This window comes from Dendrobates tinctorius, unplaced genomic scaffold (assembly GCF_039654945.1).
Source record: "Dendrobates tinctorius isolate UK_male_01 unplaced genomic scaffold, ASM3965494v1 ptg000432c, whole genome shotgun sequence".
Lineage (NCBI taxonomy): Eukaryota > Metazoa > Chordata > Amphibia > Anura > Dendrobatidae > Dendrobates > Dendrobates tinctorius.
Genome location: NW_027362095.1, coordinates 1,447,501 through 1,473,161, shown reverse-complemented (window position 1 = coordinate 1,473,161; position 25,661 = coordinate 1,447,501). Strand labels below are relative to the sequence as shown.

At 44.5% G+C, this 25,661-nt stretch overlaps 4 non-coding genes across 4 annotated transcripts; all 4 read right to left on the bottom strand.

Annotated features, from left to right (window-relative positions):
- Positions 1 to 3,693: 3,693 nt before the first annotated feature.
- Positions 3,694 to 3,766, bottom strand: TRNAV-UAC (transfer RNA valine (anticodon UAC)). Its single transcript has one exon. It is a non-coding gene; the product is annotated as a tRNA-Val (tRNA).
- Positions 3,767 to 5,033: 1,267 nt separating this feature from the next.
- TRNAV-AAC (transfer RNA valine (anticodon AAC)) lies at positions 5,034 to 5,106 on the bottom strand. The gene has a single exon. It is a non-coding gene; the product is annotated as a tRNA-Val (tRNA).
- A 13,091-nt stretch (positions 5,107 to 18,197) lies between these two features.
- TRNAV-UAC (transfer RNA valine (anticodon UAC)) lies at positions 18,198 to 18,270 on the bottom strand. The gene has a single exon. It is a non-coding gene; the product is annotated as a tRNA-Val (tRNA).
- A 256-nt stretch (positions 18,271 to 18,526) lies between these two features.
- TRNAV-AAC (transfer RNA valine (anticodon AAC)) lies at positions 18,527 to 18,599 on the bottom strand. Its single transcript has one exon. It is a non-coding gene; the product is annotated as a tRNA-Val (tRNA).
- Positions 18,600 to 25,661: the final 7,062 nt, after the last annotated feature.

The following is a 25,661-nucleotide window of genomic DNA, read 5'->3' as shown; positions in this document are numbered from 1 at the left end:
AGCGTATTCCAGCCACATTGGGTCTAGATGTCCTGAAATCCCTCCAGCAAAAGGCTGCCCAAACAGAGAAGGTACACCGGGGGAGACTGGCAGCTGAGCTGAACTCAAATGGAGTATGGGAGAATAAGGATAAAATGTGCCCACCAAAGTCCCTGTTCCCAATCATGGCGCAAGCAGCACATGGCCCCAATCACACCTCAAAAAGTCACATGTGTGCCATGGTAGATGCCTTCTGGATCGCTCCTGGCTTCAGTTGCGCAGCCGCGAAACTTGTACAATCATGCCTCATCTGTGCACAGCACAACCCAGGTAAAACAGTAAAAGTCCCTAAGAAAGCGACACCTAGGCCTCTCTACCCATTTCAGAGACGGCAGATTGACGACATACAGCTACCAAGGTAGGAGTGTATGCAAATATCCTAGTATGTGTAGATCTCTTCTCTGGATGGCCAGAGGCCTACCCGGTGAAAACGGCTACAGCTCGAGCCACTGCAAAGAAACTGGTGATGGAACTAGTACCACGATTCGGTGTCCCTGAAACAATTGAATCAGACAGAGGTACACACTTTACTGCTGAGGTAATGCAAAATGTAATGCAAATGATAGGTGTAGAACAAGCATTTCATACACCCTACCACCCACAGAGTTCAGGGAAGGTAGAGAGAATGAACGGGACACTAAAATTGAAAATACAGAAAACCATGGAACAAACCCATAAACCATGGCCAGAGTGTCTCCCATTAGCATTATTCTCAGTAGGGTACACACCCACGGGGAAAGCTAAACTGTCACCCTTCGAGATACTGTTTGGAAGACCACCGAACACAGGGTTGTACTACCCACAGGTCTTAACACTCAATGTGGATAATTTGACAAGTTATGTAATCCAGTTGCAAAAGCATTTAACTCAAATGCATTCTCTAGTTTTCTCTTCCATTCCAGATCCAGATAGTGTGGAAGGAACTCACTGTCTACAACCTGGTGATTACGTATATGTCAAGAAACACTCCAGAAAGACCCTTGAACCCCGATATCAAGGACCTTACCAAGTACTCCTAACAACGCCTACTTCTGTTAAGTTGGAAGGACGACCAACCTGGATCCACGCATCGCATTGCAAACTAGCCACAGGAGTTAACAAAGCATAAGAGTGCATAATGTTTTGGTTTGGTTTTGTTGCATTATCTGTAATAATGGTAGCTGCGTGGGACAGTCTAAATGCTCCAATGTCCTTGAATAATAAGTTTATACAACATCATGAAAAATTACTGAATGATTGGTCAAATGACACTCAGTCTCCAGCAGATTGCTGGATCTGCACACATTCACCAGTATCAGCCACTAGTATTCCGTTCCTTGTTATTCCTATGCCACCCGAGGAATTATTTGCCTGGACCAGTTGTTCTGATACACTTGCTAATAATGCCACAAATAATGTGAAGTTATGGAACACAACTGTTGGAATACCTATTGTGAGATGGGTAGGATACCCTTGGTGGCAGGGTAATCTTTCAGGAAGTAATGCACACCTTCAATATCTGGCATATAAAGGGGGGGCTTGGGTACCCAGGAATAGAACTCGATTAACCTACCTGGGGCAAATTCCAATGTATGGCCTACAAGTTAGTTTTAATGTAACTTCCCACTCTACTGATGCCTTCAAACCAATACTGCTAGAAAGAAGGTTGCATAACACGTCCTGGGAGTATTCCAATTTATTTCCCCAGGGCAATAATGAAACTTGTTTTAATATTTCAGGTAATATACCTTGCAATGAGTCATCTGGATATGAGAAAGGAACTCCCACCTGTGGAAATCCCGATGTAGGGTATTGTAGCCCTTTAGGACAACTTCCAAATTGGTGTATGCTTCAGAATGTATCTGCGCTCATAGATTTAGTTCATAGACTGGTATTACAACATTCAGCCCTATGGGACCTACCTAGTGACATGTTCTGGGTATGTGGAGACAATGCATATAAATGGTTGCCAGTAGGGGTAAAAGGTGCTTGTACTCTGGGTCGTTTGACTCCAGCTACCTTTGTTATTCCGAATGACCAGTTGAATACTCAGAGCATACCTAAACACACGTTGTACAAAAGAGCTGCTGACAATACACCTCGCCTCTCTGGGAGACCACATATAGTGCAGATGAGTGTGGCTAATAAAATTGTCAGTTCTATTTTTATTTATCCTATGATTACTCAAATGTGGGATAAATTAGTCAGGGCTACAGATTACTTAGATGACCAAATATGGGATATATTGGATATATTGAACACCACCGTTGCTGTCCAAAATCAGCTCATCATAGCCACTAATCAGCATACCATAGTATTAGATTATTTAACTGCAGCGCAAGGAGGTATGTGTCAAGTCATCGGACCAGCTTGCTGTCATTATATAGATCCCAACAGTAGTTTAAAGTTAAGATCAAAAATAGAGGATGTTCAAAAACTTAGAGATCAGTACAATAAAGACAATGATCGTACTAAGGATAGTTGGTGGTCAGATACATTCTCCTTTCTTAATCCAGCTAATTGGTTTAAGGGTATTGGAGGCTGGATAACTGGGATTATACTAAGTCTATTACGTATTGTTGTTTGTATCTTCGTAATATATGTGCTATTGAAACTTGTTTTTTGGTGTATCTCTGTATGCAAGAAAAGATGTAGAAATAGATAAGGAAGTTTGACTGTAAACAACAAGAATTTAACTATTATTCCTTTGAGTCCTAGATTGACATCTCATTTCTGGCATGAAGGAGCGTACTCTTGCAATGATGGACGTGGCTTCAGTATCTGGGGGATGAAGAAGGTAGAAGACCTGTCTCCCTTGGGCAACCCGTCGGCCTGGGATAGTACCTGGTGAACGAGCCACTATCCGCTGTTGTTGCAGGATCCAGTGTTCCAGATTGTGGAAAATGAAGATGTCAAAGGGGGGAATGATAGGAACTGAAGGAGTTAAATTGAGTTCTGTCTATGTTGCATTCTCTTGTTTAAAACCTTATCTGTTCTTCGAGGAGATGTCTCAGACGTCTCCCTTGTGAACCAAGGTCAAATACCTCTGCTTTTTCGCCTAAGTGACTTTCTTTGTAGAAAACAAGTTGTGAAATCATTTGTACTGTGCATGTCTGTAAATGTTTAAATTCTTTACTATAAAAGACGGAAGCCTAACTGATAAGCCAGAGGCGTCTTGGCAGGCATCCCGAGTGGTATTATACAGCCCGTGTCTGTGTTATCCTTATCGACGGAGCAATTGATTAGAGACATATGGTGCTTCACACCTAAGAACATCGGTCCTTCAGATGAAAGAGTAATCTGAGGGTTCCCGACAGCACCTTGATCCTATCAGGTGTTACTTGAATTAGGAACACTTAGACACTGTCAAAAACACACATGCTTGCCAAAAGCAAAAACGGGTAGAAATAATCACATTGGTAAAAGTAATGCTCATTAAACCAGCAATAGAATATGCTAACTAAGGCTAATTAAGCCAACAATATACGTTTGTGATCAAAATAAAGAAAAGCCACATGTTTCTGCCCGGGATCAAAACAGGGAACTTTCAGGAGGATGGCAAACAGAACAATCACTACACTACAGTAACCAGACAAAAGCGTTTACTGTGGTCATGGCAAGCATTAAAGATCAAGCACTCATTGTCAAAAGCGCTAGTTTGCAAGAGAAATGCTGTGTTTCTGCCCAGTTTCGAACTGAGGACCTTTCGCGTGTAATGCGAACGTGATAACCGCTACACTACAGAAACCAACCGATTCAAAAAGGCAAAAAATGCTGTGGTCATGGCAAGCAATAAAGAACAAGCACTGAAAGTAAAAAAGATCATTTTCCAAGAGAAAAATCTGTGTTTCGGCCCAGTTTCGAACTGAGGACATTTCGCATGTGAGGCGAACGTGATAACCGCTACACTACAGAAACCGGATGCAAGTGTTTACTGTGGTGACAACAAGCAATCGAGATCAAGAACTGAAAGTCAAAAGCTTAGATACCAAAGAGTAACAGCGTGTTTCTGCCAAGTTTCGTACTGGAGACCTTTCGCGTGTTAGGCGAACGTGATAACCACTACACTACAGAAACCGGCTGCGGAAGGTTACTGTGGTCATGACGAGCCATCGAGAACAAAGACTCAACGTCAAAAGCTATAATATCAACGCCTAATGTCATGCTTCTATCCAGTTTCAAACTGGGGACCGTTGGCGTGTGAGGTGAACGTGACAACCACTACACTTCAGAAACTCCATGCAAAGCTAAAGATGTTTAAACATGCTGAAATGAACTTGAAAAAGAAAAAAACAGCCAGCCAAAGTCAAGAGGTCTTCCTCTATGTCTGAAGACAGGACAAAGTGCATTTTGCAACACAGGAACCTTTCATTTGTCAGGCTATTGGAGAAAAAGAACAAACAGGGAAACAAAACCATGCTCCACAAAACATTCTCATGCCTTTGTCCAAAAGCCAAAAAGAAAAAGCACCTAGATGCCTGCTTTCGCACCTTGATCCTATCAGGTGTTACTTGAATTAGGAACACTTAGACACTGTCAAAAACACACATGCTTGCCAAAAGCAAAAATGGGTAGAAATAATCACATTGGTAAAAGTAATGCTCATTAAACCAGCAATAGAATATGCTAACTAAGGCTAATTAAGCCAACAATATACGTTTGTGATCAAAATAAAGAAAAGCCACATGTTTCTGCCCGGGATCAAAACAAGGAACTTTCAGGAGGATGGCAAACAGGACAATCACTACACTACAGTAACCAAACAAGAGCGTTTACTGTGGTCATGGCAAGCATTAAAGATCAAGCACTCATTGTCAAAAGCGCTAGTTTGCAAGAGAAACGCTGTGTTTCTGCCCAGTTTCGAACTGAGGACCTTTCTCGTGTAAAGCGAATGTGATAACCGCTACACTACAGAAACCAACCAATTCAAACAAACAAAAAATGCTGTGGTCATGGCAAGCAATAAAGAACAAGCACTGAAAGTCAAAAAGATCATTTTCCAAGAGAAAAAGCTGTGTTTCTGCCCAGTTTCGAACTGGGGACCTTTCGCGTGTTAGGCGAACATGATAACCGCTACACTACAGAAACCGGATGCAAGCGCTTACTGTGGTGACAACATGCAATCGAGATCAAGAACTGAAAGTCAAAAGCTTGGATACCCAAGGGTAACAGCGTGTTTCTGCCAAGTTTCAAAATGCGGACCTTTCGCGTGTTAGGCTAACGTGATAACCACTACACTACAGAAACCGGATGCAAGCGCTTACTGTGGAGACAACAAGCAATCGAGATCAAGAACTGAAAGTCAAAAGCTTGGATACCAAAGGGAGGAAATGGTTGAGGAGGTAAAAGTGGCTGGGACCCTAGGAGGTAGCGACCATGCTATTTTAGAATTTTGGATAACTAGAGGTGGAAGACCTGTGAAGACTCAGACGTCAAGGTTAGATTTCAGAAAGGCAGATTTTAAGGGATTCAGAAAGAGAATTGGAGGGATCCAATGGCTGGATATCCTTAAAGACAAAAATGTCCAGGAAGGATGGGAAATCTTGAAAAATGAAATTCTCAAAGCACAGTTGTTAACAATTCCGAAAAGAGGGAAGAATAGGAAGCATTTAAGGAAACCAGGATGGATGAACACAGAACTTAAGCACATGCTAAAAAGGAAGAAAAAAATGTTTATAAAATGGAAAGAGGGAGGCATATCTAAAGAAGAATATAATGCTGTCTGCAGAACCTGCAGGGCACAAATCAGAATATCTAAAGCTGAAAATGAACTGAGGCTTGCAAGAGATGTCAAAAGCAATAATAAAGGATTTTGGGGATATGTCAAAAGTAAAAGAAAAGTCAAAGATGCTATAGTATTTTTACAGGATGAAAATGATGAAATGGTAAGACAGGATGTTGAGAAGGCTGAACTTTTAAATTCCTATTTTGCATCTGTTTTCTCTCAGAAAGGAAATGCAACATCAACTGTTATTCACTGTCCTATTAAGGGAATAGAAGAATCCAGGATATCTATAAACAGAAAGATAGTGAGGAAACACTTAGCTAACCTAAATGAATTCAAGTCTCCAGGTCCAGATGAATTACACCCCAGAGTACTGAAGGAGATAGCAGAAGAAATTTTTGAACCCCTCTCCATAATCTTTGAAAATTCTTGGAGAACAGGAGAAGTGCCAGAAGACTGGAGAAGAGCAAATGTTGTTCCTATCTTCAAAAAGGGGAAGAAGGTGGACCCAGGCAACTATAGGCCGGTGAGTCTGACTTCTATACCAGGAAAGATCTTTGAACAAATTATTAAACTACATGTATGTCAATACCTGGATAAGAATGAAGTGATTAAACAGAGTCAGCATGGGTTTGTAACTGATAAGTCATGTCAGACTAACTTAATTTCCTTCTATGACGGTATCACTGATTGGGTGGATCAAGGAAATGCTGTAGATATAGTATATCTTGACTTCAGCAAAGCATTTGACAAAGTCTCTCATACAATCCTTATTGAAAAAATGACTAAGTATGGAATGGACAAGGCAACTGTTAGGTGGATTCATAACTGGCTTAGTGATCGGACCCAAAGAGTGGTCGTAAATGGCTGCACATCCAGTTGGAAGAATGTCTCAAGTGGGGTACCACAGGGCTCTGTCCTGGGCCCTGTATTGTTCAACATCTTTATCAACGATTTAGATGAAGGAATTGAGGGTAAACTGATTAAATTTGCTGATGACACAAAGCTAGGAGGGATAGCTAATACTAGAGAGGAGAGAGAGAGGATTCAAAAAGATTTAAATAAACTGGAGAAGTGGGCAGCAACTAACAGAATGGTTTTTAACAGGGAGAAATGCAAAGTACTACATCTGGGCAATAAAAATGAAAAAAGCATATATAGAATGGGAGGAATAGGGCTAAGTGACAGCACATGTGAAAAAGACTTGGGTATACTAATAGATCACAGACTGAATATGAGTCAACAGTGTGATGCAGCAGCAAAAAAGCAAATGCAATTCTAGGATGTATTAACAGAAGCATACAGTCTAGATCACGTGAAGTCATTATTTCCCTCTACTCCTCTTTGGTCAGACCTCATCTGGAATATTGTGTCCAGTTTTGGGCACCACATTTTAAAAAAGACATCAACAAACTGGAGCAAGTTCAGAAAAGAGCGACCAGAATGGTGACCGGTCTGCAAACCCTGTCTTATGAGGAAAGGTTGCAGGATTTGGGAATGTTTAGTTTGCAAAAGAGAAGACTGAGAGGAGACTTAATAGCTGTCTACAAATATCTAAAGGGCTGTCACATTGTAGAAGGATCAACTTTATTCTCATTTGCACAAGGAAAGACTAGAAGCAATGGGATGAAACTGAATGGGAAGAGACACAGATTAGATATTAGAAAAAACTTTTTGACAGTTAGAGTGATCAATGAGTGGAACAGGCTGCCACGAGAAGTGGTGAGTTCTCCTTCAATGGAAGTCTTCAAACAGAGGCTGGACAGACATCTGACTGGGATGATTTAGCGAATCCTGCTTTGAGCAGGGGGTTGGACCAGATGGCCCAGGAGGTCCCTTCCAACTCTAAGATTCTATGATTCTATGATTCTATGGGTAACAGCGTGTTTCTGCCCAGTTTCGAACTGGGGACCTTTCGCGTGTTAGGCGAACGTGATAACTAGAGTTGAGCGAAACGGGTCGAAAAAATTCAAAAGTCGCCGACTTTTGGCAAAGTCGGGTTTCATGAAACGAAACCCGACCCTAGGATGAGGTCGGCCACGAGGTCGGCGACTTACGCGCCAAAGTCGCGTTTCAAAAGTTTGTTTTGCGCTCTTTTTCAGCCAATCAGGATCCACGGACACTGTGGGCAACGTGATGACCTAGGCACTGGTCACCACCATCTTTCAGAAGGGCATGCAAGTGATTGGCTTGCTTTGGTGGGCGTCACAGGGGGTATAAAAGGGCGTGCACGCCGACCGCCATCTTACTTCTGCCGATCTTAGTATAGGGAGAGGTTGCTGCTGATTCTGTAGGGAGAGCGTTAGGCAGGGAAGAAGACAAAAAAACTGCTTCTGCTGCTAGCGATTTGGCCTGCACAACACACAAGTCACTGTGTGCAGTGCAAGGGGAGGCTATATTGTGGTGTATCAGTGGTGTTGGTTGTTGGGCTGCCTTTTAAGGCTTCCTGACACGCTGGCATTGCTGTTTACCCAATGCTCCGCAAACTGCTTTTTTAAAAGCAATCCAATCTCCCTTATCCTCTCATCACTTTGGTCACAGGCAGCTGTGCCATCGAGCGTGTCACATAGCGCTCAGATATCAGTGGGCCTCACACAATCCACAAGTGTCCAGTGTCCAAAAGTGTACGCAGAGATTCAAAATCTCCATTATCCTCTCGTCACTTTGGTCACAGGCAGCTGTGCCATTGAGCGTGTCACATAGCGCTCAGATATCAGTGGGCCTCACACAATCTATAAGTGTCCAGTGTCCAAAAGTGTACGCAGAGATTCAAAATCTCCATTATCCTCTTGTCACTTTGGTCACAGGCAGCTGTGCCATCGAGCGTGTTATATAGCGCTCAGATATCAGTGGGCCTCACACAATCTACAAGTGTCCAGTGTCCAAAAGTGTACGCAGAGATTCAAAATCTCCATTATCCTCTCGTCACTTTGGTCACAGGCAGCTGTGCCATCGAGCGTGTCACATAGCGCTCAGATATCAGTGGGCCTCACACAATCCACAAATGTCCAGTGTCCGAAAGTGTACGCAGAGATTCAAAATCTCCATTATCCTCTCTTCACTTTGGTCACAGGCAGCTGTGCCATCGAGCGTGTCACATAGCGCTCAGATATCAGTGGGCCTCACACAATCCACAAGTGTCCAGTGTCCAAAAGTGTACGCAGAGATTCAAAATCTCCATTATCCTCTCGTCACTTTGGTCACAGGCAGCTGTGCCATCGAGCGTGTCACATAGCTCTCAGATATCAGTGGGCCTCACACAATCTACAAGTGTCCAGTGTCCAAAAATGTACGCAGAGATTCAAAATCTCCATTATCCTCTTGTCACTTTGGTCACAGGCAGCTGTGCCATCGAGCGTGTCACATAGCGCTCAGATATCAGTGGGCCTCACACAATCCACAAGTGTCCAGTGTCCAAAAGTGTACGCAGAGATTCAAAATCTCCCTTATCCTCTCGTCACTTTGGTCACAGGCAGCTGTGCCATCGAGCGTGTCACATAGCGCTCAGATATCAGTGGGCCTCACACAATCCACAAGTGTCCAGTGTCCAAAAGTGTACGCAGAGATTCAAAATCTCCATTATCCTCTCGTCACTTTGGTCACAGGCAGCTGTGCCATCGAGCGTGTCACATAGCGCTCAGATATCAGAGGGCCGCACACAATCCACAAGTGTCCACTGTCCACAAGTGTGTGCAGAAATTCTAAAACTCCCCTGTCCTATAGACACCTTGTACCTTGTTTTACATTACTATATAGTTTGTTGGATTTTGTCTACATTTCTACCAAAAATGAGGAAGGCTGGTGGAAGAGGCCGTGGAATTGGGCGGGGGTTGGCAGCTGGTAATGATGGTGTTGGTGGTGGATCTGATGGTAGTGGCAAGAGCAAAATAGGACCGAATGCAGGTGGTGCTGACCCTGTGTCATCGTCTGGCTACATAAGGACTCGAACGCTTAGTTTTCTAGGAGTTGGCAAACCGCTTTTAAAGGCAGAGCATCAGGAAAAAGTTTTGTCTTACATTGCTGACTCAGCCTCCAGCTCTATCGCCTCCTCTTCTTCAGTTGTAAAAAGTAAAAGCACTGAGTCGTCATTGGAGGCTCATGTTCATGAACCACACCTTTCCTTGTGTCCTTCACCCCAACCAAGATTGAAGGATGACGCAGGCCATACTACTGATTACTCCATGGAGCTGTTTTCACATACCATGCCTGGATTATCAAGTCAAATGGTGAATTACCCAGGCCAAGATGAATCTGACATGGAGTGCACTGATGCACAGCCGCTGATGGATGATTCTGCTGGTACATTCACTCAGAGCACTACATTGTCCTCGCAGTGTACAGAGCCAGATTTTGACCCTGATGAGACTCAGGTGCCCCTTCCCGCACACTATACCACCATACACGGTGACACAGAGAAAGGTGCACATGACATAGAAGAGGAGGTGATGGATGACCCAGTTGTTGACCCAGATTGGCATCCATTGGGGGAAGAGGGTGCTGCTTCCAATAGCTCAGATGAGGAGCATCCACAGCAGACATCGACATCGCAACAGCTGTTATCTGGCAGGCCCGGAGCACTCCAAAGACAGGTTCCAAACATCAAAAGAGTTGCTGGACAGCTTGTCCAGAGGGTCAAAAGATCACAGCGTGCTAGGCCGCAAAATGTCTGCCAAAGTAGGAAGAGTGCAGTGTGGCACTTTTTTGAACAAAATCCTCATGATCAGGCCAAGGTTATCTGTAAGAAGTGCACAAAGACCTTTAGCCGAGGGAAAAATCTGAAAAATTTGAATACCAGTTGCATGCTTAGACATTTAACCAGCATGCACTTGCAAGCGTGGACACAACACCAAACCTCAAGTGCCACATGTGCAACTGATCACAACGAAGGTAGTCAGCAACGCTACATTGTTTCCCCCACTGTAAGCCCACCGGTTAGCACAGCAGCAAATGTTGAGGTGTCGTTGCAAGGCCACAGCAGTCAGGGAATCCCACTGTTATATCAACGAAAGACTGATTCTAGGCCATCAGAAAGAACACCAACTCCATCACCATCATCAACCCTCTCTCAGTCCGCCCTGTCCACCGCTACTTCCACCATATGCAGCTCTCAAGTCCAGCTCACCCTCCCAGACACTATGAGTAGGTCAAGAAAGTACTCAGTCTCTCATCCGCGTACACTGGGTTTGAACGCCCACATTGCCAAACTAATCTCGTTTGAGATGATGCCCTTTCGGTTGGTGGAAAGCACAGCTTTCCGCGAACTCATGGCCTATGCAGTACCACGCTATGACCTACCCAGTCGCCACTTCTTCTCTCGCAAAGCCATCCCAGCCCTCCACCATCATGTGAAAGACCGCATTGTCCATGCACTCAAGCAGTCAGTGAGCGGAAAGGTGCACCTCACAACTGATGCATGGTCCAGTCGGCATGGCCAGGGCCGTTACGTGTCCATCACTGCGCACTGGGTTAATGTGGTGGATGCAGGGTCCACAGGGGACAGCGGTGGTGGGACAGTGCTGCCTAGCCCACGGTATAGGAAACAGTTGGCTGTAGGCGTTCGACCCTCCTCCTCCTCCTCCTCCAGAAGCGACAGCTCGTCCACAGAGCGCAGTCGTACGAGCACTCCATCTGCAGCTGCCACTGTTGCACACGATGTGTCCCCCTATCGAGCAGCTAGTGGAAAGCGTCAGCAGGCTGTGTTGCAGATGATGTGTTTGGGCGACAGACACACCGCCGAGGTGCTGGCCGAGTACTTGAAGCTACAAACTGAGTCATGGCTGGGCAGTGTACATCTTGAGGCAGGCAAGGTAGTTAGTGATAACGGCCGTAATTTTGTGGCAGCCATAGCCCTTTCAAAACTCAGCCACATACCTTGCTTGGCTCACACCTTGAACCTGGTGGTGCAGTGCTTCCTCAAAAATTATCCGGAGTTAACAGCCCTGCTCCAGAAGGTGCGAAGACTGTGCGCGCACATCCGCCGGTCGCCTGTACACTCCGTTCGTATGCAGAAGCTGCAGCGATTGCTCCACCTTCCCAACCACCGCCTCATTATCGACATTGCAACAAGGTGGAACTCCACCCTGCACATGGTAGAGCGGCTGTGCGAGCAGAGGCAGGCCATAATGCATTTGTGGGAGGATACACGGCCAGGCACTTTGAGAGCAGACATGGAGTTGACAGGCGTGCAGTGGTCGAAGCTGAAAGACCTTTGTAAAGTCCTTCAGTGTTTTGAGGAATGCACACGGCTCGTAAGCGCAGACGACGCCATCCTAAGCATGAGCATCCCACTTATGCGTCTGCTCATGCAAACTTTGACGCACCTTAAGGAGCAGGCGTCTGCAGCCAATGTTGATGAGGAGGAAGAGGAGGAGGGAATCCTTGATGACATTCAGCCATTGTCTGCTCAGGGACCTCTCCTGGACGAGGTGGAGGAAGAAGAGGAGGAGGAGGAGGATGATGGGGATGATTACTTAGGGGAGGAGGATGCATCTCGTGGGGCAAGTGAAAATGTTGGCGTGGCAAGGTCTGGTACAGGGTTTGTGCATGACTGGAGGGATGTGGATTTGCCAGAAAGTGCTCCTCCACCCAGCACTCGCAGTGCATCATTGACACCGGGAACATTGGCCCACATGTCAGATTATGCCTTGCGGATCCTAAAAAGGGACCCCCGCATAGCCAAAATGATGAACGATGACGACTACTGGTTGGCCAGCATCCTGGATCCACGCTATAAAGGCAAATTACAAAACATCATGCCACAGGAGAACCTTGACCTAATATTGGCTAATAAACAAGCAACTCTGGTAAATCGGTTGCTTGAGGCATTCCCAGCACACAGCAGCGGTGATGGTTCTCACATGAGCCGTACGGGCCGGGGGCAGCTTGGCAGAGGTGTTCGTGGTGCACACAGCAGAAGTGGCGTTGGAGACAGGGGTTTCATCACAATGTTGTGGACTGATTTTTCAAATACCGCTCACACAACTGGTAATACTGCATTGATGGAAAGTGACAGGAGACAGCAGTTGTCAACTATGGTTACAAACTACTTTTCCTCCCATATCGATGTTCTCCCACACAGGTCATTCCCCTTTGACTATTGGGCCGCTAAACTGGACACCTGGCCTGAATTGGCACAATATGCCTTACAGGAGCTCGCTTGCCCAGCTGCAACTGTGATATCGGAAAGAGTCTTCAGTGCAGCTGGATCAATCCTGACAGAAAAAAGGACCCGTCTGTAAACCCAAAATGTGGATGATCTAGCCTTCATTAAAATGAACCATGCATGGGTTTCCAAGGATTTTGTCCCACCTTCCCCTGATGACACATAGGGTGACAGAAAAATGGCTTGCTTTGGTCCACCTCTTCCTGGTACTTCACCTATTTCGCCTTTTGCATCAGTTGAATGTCCAACATCAACATATGCCACTTTCTAAAACTCCCTAACTGTGCTGCCTCCCCCCCATGGCCGTGGTCACCACCTAACGCACGACACCGTGCGAGTGCCGTTGCCCTGGACAGGTGGGTAGGCCGACTCTTGGGCGCGGGCACTGGCACAGGGTCCCTCATAGTGCAATCAAGTGTCTCTGACTGTGGTGGTGCACACCCGCCGTCAGACACACCGCTGTACTATGAGGGGCCCAGTGCCAGTACCGACGCCCACGAGTGGGCCCCCCTTGCTTGGCAAGGGCCCCAGCGTTTGCAATCTTTACCTCTCCCTGCTCCTCCGCTGTGCAATCTGGGCCGTCTAATCCATACTGTGCCTGACACCGTCTGAGCCTGCCTCCTGAGACATATATTTTGAATGTGTACGCTATCCATACATGTTATCCAGGGATACGGTACCCTTTCTAACCTTTGTGCAATGACGTGCAATCCATACTGGGCCTAACACCGTCTGAGCCTGCCTCATGCTGTATAGACATATATTTTGAATGTGTACGCTATCCATACATGTTATCCGGGGATACGGTACCCCTTCTAACCTTTGTGCAATGACGTGCAATCCATACTGGTCCTAACACCGTCTGAGCCTGCCTCATGCTGTATAGACATATATTTTGAATGTGTACGCTATCCATACATGTTATCCAGGGATACGGTACCCTTTCTAACCTTTGTGCAATCACGTGCAATCCATACTGGGCCTAACACCGTCTGAGCCTGCCTCATGCTGTATAGACATATATTTTGAATGTGTACGCTATCCATACATGTTATCCGGGGATACGGTACCCCTTCTAACCTTTGTGCAATGACGTGCAATCCATACTGGGCCTAACACCATCTGAGCCTGCCTCATGCTGTATAGACATATATTTTGAATGTGTACGCTATCCATACATGTTATCCGGGGATACGGTACCCCTTCTAACCTTTGTGCAATGACGTGCAATCCATACTGGGCCTAACACCGTCTGAGCCTGCCTCATGCTGTATAGACATATATTTTGAATGTGTACGCTATCCATACATGTTATCCGGGGATACGGTACCCCTTCTAACCTTTGTGCAATGACGTGCAATCCATACTGGGCCTAACACCGTCTGAGCCTGCCTCATGCTGTATAGACATATATTTTGAATGTGTACGCTATCCATACATGTTATCCGGGGATACGGTACCCCTTCTAACCTTTGTGCAATGACGTGCAATCCATACTGGGCCTACCTCATGCTGTATAGACATATATTTTGAATGTGTACGCTATCCATACATGTTATCCGGGGATACGGTACCCTTTCTAACCTTTGTGCAATGACGTGCAATCCACACTGGGCCTAACACCGTCTGAGCCTGCCTCATGCTGTATAGACATATATTTTGAATGTGTACGCTATCCATACATGTTATCCGGGGATACGGTACCCCTTCTAACCTTTGTGCAATGACGTGCAATCCATACTGGGCCTAACACTCTCTGAGCCTGCCTCATGCTGTAAAGACATATATTTTGAATGTGTACGCTATCCATACATGTTATCCGGGGATACGGTACCCCTTCTAACCTTTGTGCAATGACGTGCAATCCATACTGGCCCTAACACCGTCTGAGCCTGCCTCATGCTGTATAGACATATATTTTGAATGTGTACGCTATCCATACATGTTATCCAGGGATACGGTACCCTTTCTAACGTTTGTGCAATCACGTGCAATCCATACTGGGCGTGAGAACGGCTGGCGAGCTGTTAAGCAAGCTACAGCACCTGTCCAGACAAGTACAGGGATTCCCTAGCGAGGAGACTTATTTGATTGTTTTCTATGTTGGGACAGCAATTTTTGAGGCGCACTATACTCTGGAGAATGATAGATGGGGCCCACCATACACTGGAACATTCCAAAGGTGGACATCAGACACTGGAGCAGCATTTACAGGGCCCATTATACACTAGAGCATTAGAAATGGGGCCCATTATGTTTGGAGCATTATTTGGGCCCATAAGACAGTGGAGCTTCATCCATGGGGACCAACATATACTGTAGCATTATGTGGAGCTCATCATATACTGTTTCAAACATTATATGGGACCAATGATTTTGTATGGAGAAATAGATGGGCCTCGTCATGAGATGTAAAAAGTGAGGTATTTTTCATTGTACTATACCGCTATTTCTCTGCCGTATCGGAGCATGATGAGTTGTGGTATGTGTTAAAGGGGCGCTCTTTCGCCCAGGGCACATGAAAACCTGCAGCCAGCCCTCCCCCCCCACAAATTTAGCCAAATAACCCCCATTTTTCAGTGCGTAACTTGTATTATGAAGTTAATTAAGGTTGACAAGCTTAAGTAAGAAGAATTGATGCTTTTGGCATTCAAATGGGCACTGTAGGTGTGTTTCCTGTCCTCCTCTCACTGCCGACTTTTATTCCCCATTGACTTACATTGGGATTCGTGTTTCGGGACGACCCCGACTTCTCCCTATAATCGGACGATCTTGCTCGACCCTACTTTTGGAAAAGTCGGGTTTCACGAAACGAAACGCGACCCTAAAAAACCAAAAGTCGCTCAACTCTAGTGACAACCACTACACTTCAGAAACTCCATGCAAAGCTAAAGATGTTTAAACATGCTGAAATGAACTTGAAAAAGAAAAAAACAGCCAGCCAAAGTCAAGAGGTCTTCCTCTATGTCTGAAGACAGGACAAAGTGCATTTTGCAACACAGGAACCTTTCATTTGTCAGGCTATTAGAGAAAAAGAACAAACAGGGAAACAAAACCATGCTCCACAAAACATTCTCATGCCTTTGTCCAAAAGTCAAAAAGAAAAAGCACCTAGATGCCTGCTTTCGCACCTTGATCCTATCAGGTGTTACTTGAATTAGGAACACTTAGACACTGTCAAAAACACACATGCTTGCCAAAAGCAAAAACGGGTAGAAATAATCACATTGGTAAAAGTAATGCTCATTAAACCAGCAATAGAATATGCTAACTAAGGCTAATTAAGCCAACAATATACGTTTGTGATCAAAATAAAGAAAAGCCACATGTTTCTGCCCGGGATCAAAACAGGGAACTTTCAGGAGGAAGGCAAACAGGACAATCACTACACTACAGTAACCAGACAAGAGCGTTTACTGTGGTCATGGCAAGCATTAAAGATCAAGCACTCATTGTCAAAAGCACTAGTTTGCAAGAGGAACGCTGTGTTTCTGCCCAGTTTCAAACTGAGGACCTTTCGCGTGTAAAGCGAACGTGATAACCGCTACACTACAGAATCCAACCGATTCAAGCAAACAAAAAATGCTGTGGTCATGGCAAGCAATAAAGAACAAGCACTGAAAGTCAAAAAGATCATTTTCCAAGAGAAAAAGCTGTGTTTCTGCCCAGTTTCGAACTGGGGACCTTTCGCGAGTGAGTCGAACGTGATAACCGCTACACTACAGAAACCGGATGCAAGCACTTACTGTGGTGACAACAAGCAATCGAGATCAAGAACTGAAAGTCAAAAGCTTGGATACCAAAGGGTAACAGCGTGTTTCTGCCCAGTTTCAAAATGGGGACCTTTCGCGTGTTAGGCGAACGTGATAACCACTACACTACAGAAACCGGCTGCGGAAGGTTACTGTGGTCATGACGAGCCATCGAGAACAAAGACTCAACGTCAAAAGCTTTAATATCAACGCCGAATGTCATGCTTCTATCCAGTTTCGAACTGGGGACCGTTCGCGTGTGAGGCGAAAGTGATAACAGCTACACTACAGAAACCGGATGCAAGTGCTTACTTTGGTGACAACAAGCAATCGAGATCAAGAACTGAAAGTCAAAAGCTTGGATACCAAAGGGTAACAGCGTGTTTCTGCCCAGTTTCAAAATGGGGACCTTTCGCGTGTTAGGCGAACGTGATAACCACTACACTACAGAAACCGGCTGCGGAAGGTTACTGTGGTCATGACGAGCCATCGAGAACAAAGACTCAACGTCAAAAGCTTTAATATCAACGCCGAATGTCATGCTTCTATCCAGTTTCGAACTGGGGACCGTTCGCGTGTGAGGCGAAAGTGATAACAGCTACACTACAGAAACCGGATGCAAGTGCTTACTTTGGTGACAACAAGCAATCGAGATCAAGAACTGAAAGTCAAAAGCTTGGATACCAAAGGGTAACAGCGTGTTTCTGCCCAGTTTCAAACTGGGGACCTTTCGCGTGTTAGGCGAACGTGATAACCACTACACTAAAGAAACTGGCTGCGGAAGGATACTGTGGTCATGACGAGCCATCGAGAACAAAGACTCAACGTCAAAAGATTTAATATCAATGCCTAATGTCATGCTTCTATCCAGTTTCGAACTGGGGACCGTTCGCATGTGAGGTGAACGTGACAACCACTACACTTCAGAAACTCCATGCAAAGCTAAAGATGTTTAAACATGCTGAAATGAACTTGAAAAAGAAAAAAACAGCCAGCCAAAGTCAAGAGGTCTTCCTCTATGTCTGAAGACAGGACAAAGTTCATTTTGCAACACAGGAACCTTTCATTTGTCAGGCTATTGGAGAAAAAGAACAAACAGGGAAACAAAACCATGCTCCACAAAACATTCTCATGCCTTTGTCCAAAAGCCAAAAAGAAAAAGCACCTAGATGCCTGCTTTCGCACCTTGATCCTATCAGGTGTTACTTGAATTAGGAACACTTAGACACTGTCAAAAACACACATGCTTGCCAAAAGCAAAAACGGGTAGAAATAATCACATTGGTAAAAGTAATGCTCATTAAACCAGCAATAGAATATGCTAACTAAGGCTAATTAAGCCAACAATATACGTTTGTGATCAAAATAAAGAAAAGCCACATGTTTCTGCCCGGGATCAAAACAGGGAACTTTCAGGAGTATAACAAACAGGACAATCACTACACTACAGTAACCAGACAAGAGCGTTTACTGTGGTCATGGCAAGCATTAAAGATCAAGCACTCATTGTCAAAAGCGCTAGTTTGCAAGAGGAACGCTGTGTTTCTGCCCAGTTTCGAACTGAGGACCTTTCGCGTGTAAAGCAAAAGTGATAACCGCTACACTACAGAAACCAACCGATATAAACGAACAAAAAATGCTGTGGTCATGGCAAGCAATAAACAACAAGCACTGAAAGTCAAAAAGATCGTTTTCCAAGAGAAAAAGCTGTGTTTGTGCCCAGTTTCGAACTGGGGACCTTTCACGTGTGAAGCGAACGTGATAACGGCTACACTACAGAAACCGGATGCAAGCGCTTACTGTGGTGACAACAAGTAATCGAGATCAAGAACTGAAAGTCAAAAGCTTGGATACCAAAGGGTAACAGCGTGTTTCTGCCCAGTTTCGAACTGGGGACCTTTCGCGTGTTAGGCGAAAGTGATAACCACTACACTACAGAAACCGGCTGAGGAAGGTTACTGTGGTCATGATGAGCCATCGAGAACAAAGACTCAACGTCAAAAGCTTTAATATCAACACCTAATGTCATGCTTCTATCCAGTTTTGAACTGGGGACCGTTTGCGTGTGAGGTGAACGTGACAACCACTACACTTCAGAAACTCCATGCAAAGCTAAAGATGTTTAAACATGCTGAAATGAACTTGAAAAAGAAAAAAACAGCCAGCCAAAGTCAAGAGGTCTTCCTCTATGTCTGAAGACAGGACAAAGTGCATTTTGCAACACAGGAACCTTTCATTTGTCAGGCTATTGGAGAAAAAGAACAAACAGGGAAACAAAACCATGCTCCACAAAACATTCTCATGCCTTTGTCCAAAAGCCAAAAAGAAAAAGCACCTAGATGCCTGCTTTCGCACCTTGATCTTATCAGGTGTTCCTTGAATTAGGAACACCTTAGACACTGTCAAAAACACACATGCTTGCCAAAAGCAAAAACAGGTAGAAATAATCACATTGGTAAAAGTAATGCTCATTAAACCAGCAATAGAATATGCTAACTAAGGCTAATTAAGCCAACAATATACGTTTGTGATCAAAATAAAGAAAAGCCACATGTTTCTGCCCGGGATCAAAACAGGGAACTTTCAGGAGGATGGTGATAGGAACTGAAGGAGTTAAATTGAGTTCTGTCTATGTTGCATTTTCTTGTTTAAAACTTATCTTTTCTGTTCCCTTGTGAACCAAGGTCAAATACTCCTGCTTTTTAGCCTACATGACTTTCTTTGTAGAAAACAAGTTGTGAAATCATTTTTTATACTGCGCATGTCTGTAAATGTTTAAATTCTTTGCTATAAAAGATGGAAGCCTAACTGATAAGCCAGAGGCGTCTTGGCAGGCATCCCGAGTGGTATTATACAGCTTGTGTCTGTGTTATCCTTCTCGACGAAGCAATCAATTAGAGACATATGGTGCCTTACACCCAAGAACATCGGTCCTTCAGAAGAAAGAGATATCTGAGGGATCCCGACAGTTTCCTGGCGCCCGAAACAGGGACCTTATATATGCACCTCTCCAAGACTACCCGATCTACAGACCACTCCAGTTACTGATGAAATTGTGAACAGCAGACCTAAACACCTGGCCAGGTAAGAGATCAATTCTTCTCTTCTCTGCTCTTCATAATCTATCATTATAACTAAGGTCCGTATCAAGGGGAATCTAGTAGAGGAGGGGGCCATAAAATTAGGTCCATATAAGAACTCTGAGGAAATCGGGTGTGACACGCATATGTAATTCCTGTCCGAATGAGAGGCTATTGCAGATTCTGCCTGTGTACTGCTATTTTTAGGAGAAGAACTGATGCAAATCATAACGGGTATGGTGATTGGACATTTGCAGGGACAACCCCAGACACAAACATAAAAAGTTTCATCACTTCAAGAAGGGAGAACAGTGGTGGGTATTGTTAGCATTGAATACACATGTCCCATTGAGTGACATGTTGAGAGGTCTGACATTACGGAATATAAGGCTGGGTGAACAGTTCATACTGCGCAGCCTGGACGGACAAGTTTTTCACAATAGACGGTTCCGCACTAGGAATAGAGGAGGTTGTTGAGTGACTGCCTTGATTTGAAGGACTGTGGAAAGTAGACAAATAAGCTGCACAGTAGGTATTCGTTCAAAGAGTGGTGATATTGCCTAACTGGGTCATGTGACAGCGTCCTTTCGGGGAGGTCACCGCCTAAGCTTAAATCAACACCCTTTACGAATAAACCTTGTGACAGATAAGAGTGTGACCGAATGAGCACAGGACCACGAAATGAGCCTGTGACAGGATATGACTGAAGAACCCCGATAAATGGATACTTTGTTTACAATCCTGTGTGTTGTGGGAGTGTTACTGTTCGGATGCTACCTAGCATATAAGTACACGAGACACGTAGTACAAGGAGGAACAGACACCCCGTTTAACCTGTTGGCACCTTAGGAAGAAGGTAACGAGGTATAGTAGAGCCTAGTCTTGAGCTTACCCAATACACCACCTAAGGCAGGGGACTAACAGGAAGAAACAAGAGAAACAGGATAGAAAGATGGGGAACAGTCAGGGAAAGACACCTGAAGAAGGAGACCGGTTATGTGATATAATTGAGGATAGATATGGAAGTAGTGCAGCAAAGAACCTGGAAAAAGTATTAATCAAATCCAAAGTGCAAGATAGGCAGGCTGTGTGAATCCTTGTATATATGTCTATGAGAACCTTTGAATAAGATGAGAGATGAGTAATTGAGTAAAAAAAAAATAAAAAAAAAAAAATCAGTGAATGAGCACGTATGAATGAATCATCACACATCATTTTTGTGTCAAGAGATTTGTGACCTTTCTAGTTGTGGTGGAATCCCGGACAGATGCGTTATAGATATTTCAAATCTACATCTGAGACTGAATGAATTGAGTAATGATATAGTTCGTGTTATATGTGGCATTACATTGTAAAGTTTCCTGAATGCATTTGGCCAGAAAAAGGGCAAGGCATGGTTAATCTCATTATACAGTTATCTACCCTTACAGTGAAATCCCGTGATTTTGAGTTTCTTTGTAGAAATTGATTTTGATAAGTCTAAAGAACTACAGAATTCTGTGAAGGACGACGCTGCATTCTGACGGGAGGGAGGAAAGATGGCGCTGCGCAGTTTTTCTTCTCCCTTCGCTCTTATCTCTGCTGAGTGTGAGCTGTGCTCAAAATTCTCTGTAATTCTATCCGTAAGGTACGCGCTGAAAGATTTGTGCATTTTAAAGCAACAGTACTTAATTGAAGATTGGAAGTTAAAAGTAAGATATGGTGCCTAATTTAGAAGGGAATTGTAAGTGATTGTTTGGTCATTGTAAGTGATTGCTTGGTCATTAATGTGTTTGAACCTGCTTCTAGTTGTGTGATTGATTTGTATAGCAAATTGTGTCAAATTACAAAAGACAGAGCAGGAAGGAAGCAGTAAAACAAGTGGGACAAATATTGAAAAAGGCAAAAATACTAGAGTGTGAATGTTTGGATGTACAAAAAGGCACAGACAAGGGAAGAAAATAGCAAGTGAATAAATGATGCTTGAGAATGTGCAGCAGTATGGAAGGTGTATTATGAATGTTTGATTGACAAAGTGTAACCAGAGACCCAGACAAAACAGATGGACTTGTAAACACTGTGGTCAGACTCAGACAAACCCAGACTGAATAGCTACTTGTGTGACCTGTGCTACTGACCTAAGAGAATTGCACTAAATCCTATCCAGACAAGATCATAAGAAGCTGACATAATAGTGTGGATAGTGGGTAGTGGGGACATTGGCCCTTGAGGAGTAAGCTGACAGTAGACATCAGACGACCAACCCCATCAGGACCTAGAAGTGTGACTAGAATAAGAAAGATGCAGGAGTATTGTCCCTGGAGCCCCTCTGACCAGCTAGCTTTGCTGAAGCAGCTGCCTGACCCTGAAGACCAACCATTCCTGTTTTACAGACACATAAAGGAAGTACAGCAGACATATAAGTGTACCTGGGCAGACCTAGAGAGGTTGGTGAGTTTAAAGGCAGGTGACGCACTAGGACATATAATTAAGACACACACAGATGTGACAAAGAATCAGGCTTGGGGCATGGATGATAAAACTGCACGATCTGGGGAGACGTACTGTGAGTCACTAAGACAATGGGCTGCAGTGGAACAATCAGAGCAGTCTGTACTCCTGACTAATGTGACACAGCAAAAAGGAGAGAGTGTAGAGATGTACTTTGGACGGTTACAGCTGAAATGGGCAGACATGGGGTACATTTGCATAAACCCACTTGATGTTAGAATACTGGTGAATGCATTCATTGACGGTATGAACAAAGACTTACGAGACGCAGTACAGACAGCCAGACCTGAATGGAGACATGTAGATCTGAAAGACCTCCTTAAGGTAGCTAAAGAAATTGAGCAAACAAGGACAATAAAACGACCTGTCATGTATGCTGGAGCACAAGGAAAAAAGTGGAGACGTAATAGGGAAGGCATGTGAGATGACACTGACGTTTCTTTTGACAATCTATTCCCCACATGACATCCATGCCATACTCCTACAAGTTCAACCAAAACATCTGTCTATGGCCAGATAGCTCCAACTTGAGTGTGCTCTACTAATTCCTGAGTATGTCACTCCTCACAAGATGTAACGTTCTGAATCCAGCCACCCTCCTGCCTGTGGATTCAGAAAAGGGGGAATTGGTGACCGTATTAGCAAGTGAGGAAGGATACTTTGACATGACGCATGAACATGTCTGCATAGAACTGATGAGTCAGGAGACAGTTGGGTTTGCACACATTCATGAAAAACCTGTTCCTAATGCAGACTTTGAGTTTCTTTTTTGTAGATGGCCCCAGATACCACCAGGATGGACGATTCTACACTGGATATGCAGTAGTATACTCACATGAGGTAATCCGAGCGGAACCACTCTCTCCTCACATGTCGGCGCAGGAGGCAGAGTTGAAAGCACTCACTGAGGCGTGTAGAGCCGCTGCAGGTAAAGTCGCTAATATTTTCACAGATTCGAAGCCCATTAAAAATGCAGAGCTGGTGAAACAATTGATGGAGGCATTGATGTTACCAGTCCAGTTTGGCATTGTCAAGGTAAAAGCACACACAAAGGTGACTCCGTGGAGGTAGAGGGCAATAGAAGGGCGAACGAGGCTGCTAAAATAGCACAAGGCGGCCTAGAGAGAGCAGTGGACGGTGGCGGGGAGTCAGCGTATTCCAGCCACATTGGGTCTAGATGTCCTGAAATCCCTCCAGCAAAAGGCTGCCCAAACAGAGAAGGTACACCGGGGGAGACTGGGAGCTGAGCTGAACTCAAATGGAGTATGGGAGAATAAGGATAAAATGTGCCCACCAAAGTCCCTGTTCCCAATCATGGCGCAAGCAGCACATGGCCCCAATCACACCTCAAAAAGTCACATGTGTGCCATGGTAGATGCCTTCTGGATCGCTCCTGGTTTCAGTTACGCAGCCGCGAAACTTGTACAATCATGCCTCATCTGTGCACAGCACAACCCAGGTAAAACAGTAAAAGTCCCTAAGAAAGCGACACCTAGGCCTCTCTACCCGTTTCAGAGACGGCAGATTGACGACATACAGTTACCAAGGTAGGAGTGTATGCAAATATCCTAGTATGTGTAGATCTCTTCTCTGGATGGCCAGAGGCCTACCCGGTGAAAACGGCTACAGCTCGAGCTACTGCAAAGAAACTGGTGATGGAACTAGTACCACGATTCGGTGTCCCTGAAACAATTGAATCAGACAGAGGTACACACTTTACTGCTGAGGTAATGCAAAATGTAATGCAAATGATAGGTGTAGAACAAGCATTTCATACACCCTACCACCCACAGAGTTCAGGGAAGGTAGAAAGAATGAACGGGACACTAAAATTGAAAATACAGAAAACCATGAAGCAGACCCATAGACCATGGCCAGAGTGTCTCCCATTAGCATTATTCTCAGTAAGGCACACACCCACGGGGAAAGCTAAACTGTCACCCTTCGAGATACTGTTTGGAAGACCACCAAACACAGGGTTGTACTACCCACAGGTCTTAACACTCAATGTGGATAATTTGACAAGTTATGTAATCCAGTTGCAAAAGCATTTAACTCAAATGCATTCTCTAGTTTTCTCTTCCATTCCAGATCCAGATAGTGTGGAAGGAACTCACTGTCTGCAACCTGGTGATTACGTATATGTCAAGAAACACTCCAGAAAGACCCTTGAACCCCGATATCAGGGACCTTACCAAGTACTCCTGACAACGCCTACTTCTGTTAAGTTGGAAGGACGACCAACCTGGATCCACGCATCACATTGCAAACTAGCCACAGGAGTTAACAAAGCATAAGAGTGCATAATGTTTTGGTTTAGTTTTGTTGCATTATCTGTAATAATGGTAGCTGCGTGGGACAATCTAAATTCTCCAATGTCCTTGAATAATAAGTTTATACAACATCATGAAAAATTACTGAATGATTGGTTAAATGACACTCAGCCTCCAGCAGATTGCTGGATCTGCACACATTCACCAGTATCAGCCACTAGTATTCCGTTCCTTGTTATTCCTGTGCCACCCGAGGAATTATTTGCCTGGACCAGTTGTTCTGATACACTTGCTAATAATGCCACAAATAATGTGAAGTTATGGAACACAACTGTTGGAATACCTATTGTGGGATGGGTAGGATACCCTTGGTGGCAGGGTAACCTTTCAGGAAGTAATGCACACCTTCAATATCTGGCATATAAAGGGGGGCTTGGGTACCCAGGAATAGAACTCGATTAACCTACCTGGGGCAAATTCCAATGTATGGCCTACAAGTTAGTTTTAATGTAACTTCCCACTTTACTGATGCCTTCAAACCAATACTGCTAGAAAGAAGGTTGCATAACACGTCCTGGGAGTATTCCAATTTATTTCCCCAGGGCAATAATGAAACTTGTTTTAATATTTCAGGTAATATACCTTGCAATGAGTCATCTGGATATGAGAAAGGAACTCCCACCTGTGGAAATCCCGATGTAGGCTATTGTAGCCCTTTAGGACAACTTCCAAATTGGTGTATGCTTCAGAATGTATCTGCGTTCATAGATCTGGTTCATAGACTGGTATTACAACATTCAGCCCTATGGGACCTACCTAGTGACATGTACTGGATATGTGGAGACAATGCATATAAATGGTTACCAGTAGGGGTTTTAGGTTGACATCTCATTTCTGGCATGAAGGAGCGTACTCTTGTGATGACAGACGTGGCCTTAGTAACTGGGGGATGGAGAGGGTAAAAGAAGATACCTGTCTCCCTCGGGCAACCCGTTGGCCTGGGATAGTACCTGGTGAATAGGGCACTATCAGCTGTCGTTGCAGGATCCAGTGTTCCAGATTGTGAAGAATAAAGATGTCAAAGGGGGGAATGATAGGAACTGAAGTAGTTAAATTGAGTTCTGTCTATGTTGCATTTTCTTGTTTAAAACTTATCTTTTC